The sequence below is a fragment of the Leptonychotes weddellii genome, chromosome 7, assembly GCF_054177405.1.
Source record: "Leptonychotes weddellii isolate Sample4059 chromosome 7, ASM5417740v2, whole genome shotgun sequence".
NCBI classification, from domain to species: domain Eukaryota; kingdom Metazoa; phylum Chordata; class Mammalia; order Carnivora; family Phocidae; genus Leptonychotes; species Leptonychotes weddellii.
In genome coordinates, this window is record NC_138375.1 from 123,874,891 (window position 1) to 123,876,575 (window position 1,685).

Sequence of the window (1,685 nt, forward strand, 5' to 3'; positions counted from 1 at the left end):
TCTGCCCCCTACAAGAGCTTAATTACAGTTTCAACCTGTCCCACGAACCGTTTAAGAGTCAATCTGGAATTTCCTGACTGGCACTAGCAAGGTGACCTGCATGAGAAAAATCCTGCCAGTTCCCTTCCACCCCCAAAAGATGATGTCCTGGCCTGAAAGAATCCTTCCGTTTCTTTTGCTGATACCTTCCTTGCCCTACCCTCCTTCCTATAAAAGCCTCCTACTTAGCTGGTCCACCTCCTGGAAGCTGGTGAGATAGAACGTGGCCCAATTCATGAATCCTCTAAGAAACCCAATCAGACCTTCAAACTGACTCGATTCGGTTCTGCTTTTTAACAACATATATATAAATAAATTACAAACACAATTAACAAGGCCCTGTGTTCCTCCACTTTGAACGTGACAGCTGGATGCTAAGGGGCGGAGAAGCAAAATCAGAAGGGAAGGAAGATGTTCTGAGAGCCAAATCCATGAGGACCAAGTAAATTGAGCCACCAAGTACCCTTGCCTTCCAGGAGCCAGTTCTGTGTCTCATATATTTGTTACGGGAAGACCCTGGGAGGGCTAAAAGACAAGGAGTTCCTTAAAATGCTGTGTCCTGCTATCAGGTGATCAAGACATCTACAAGGTGGACTTGGTCTCCGCCACGATGCCAGCAGGAACCGCCGGTTCCTCCCGGGGAATGGATCGTTCTGTGGGATATACCCCGGGATGACTGGGCACTGCTGTTGAGCTGCCCAGAGACTAGCTGAAGTTCACTCGCTTCCCTTGCACTCAAACAACAGTGCAATTATGGACACCATCCTTCCTCTTGCAACAGATTAATGATGAAAGAAGAGCCTTGTCAAGGGCCAGAGGAGAGGAAAAGGTAATTCCAATGGATGAAATGAGCTGTTCCTGCCGCAGTCTGTTCTCATCACAACCCTCTCCGGGCTCCTCCTCTGTTTCTGGGTCTGGGCTCCTGTCACTTATTTTTGCCGAAAAGCTCCCCTGACACTTGGGAGGGAGTAAAGGGGTCTTCCGGGCTTCACCTACGGGAGGAAGGAAGAGGAAAGTGCCTCCACGGGGCGCTGACCATGGGCTGGGCACCCTTCTGCTCACATATTCACCACCACCATAGACACAACGAAAAAATTCCTTGAAGCCTCAGACTTTCTATTTCAGCTTCATACCGAAGAACTTTATTTTTTGTTTTTTTGTTTTGTTTTTTTTTAAGCTAAAATGGTACTGAAAACAAAATCTTCTCAACTAGCTGCTTCAGAACAATATACTGTATTATGAAGCTCTGTACATTTTCAATGTTTTTGAGATCTTGACAGGCCAAAGTCAGGTCCCCACTTCTTCTTCTTGAATTCTGAAACCGAATGGTTTTCTGCCTCTTCCAGGCTTTTCTGTATCAAGGCCAGGCTGCCGGATGGAAGGAGTGGCATAAAAAGTGCGTAGGAAAACAGAGCAAGGGACCACCCTTGGGGCCCATGGTGGCATTGACCTAGCGGAGGCTCTGGCTTCCGGTCCCGCCGGGCGGCCGCGTCAGACCACCCAAACCCAAGCTGCGGGCGGTGGGGGGGGGGGGGGGGAAGCTGTACAATGGGTCCCCTTGAATCATGCTACTAAAAAAAGGTGCATTGAGAAAGAAGTCCCTGTGCATTCTCAGTCACAAGTTGTGGGCAGAAGAACCCACAGGA

At 48.8% G+C, this 1,685-nt stretch overlaps 1 protein-coding gene across 1 annotated transcript in view; it reads right to left on the reverse strand.

Moving 5' to 3' along the window:
• Window positions 1-1,152: 1,152 nt before the first annotated feature.
• Window positions 1,153-1,685, reverse strand: part of PRDM6 (PR/SET domain 6) — a 99,955-nt gene continuing 99,422 nt past the window's right edge. The window contains exon 8 of the mRNA XM_081827165.1: window positions 1,153-1,685. This exon is cut by the window's right edge and continues 437 nt beyond it. The gene's annotated coding sequence lies outside the window, so the exon portion shown is untranslated.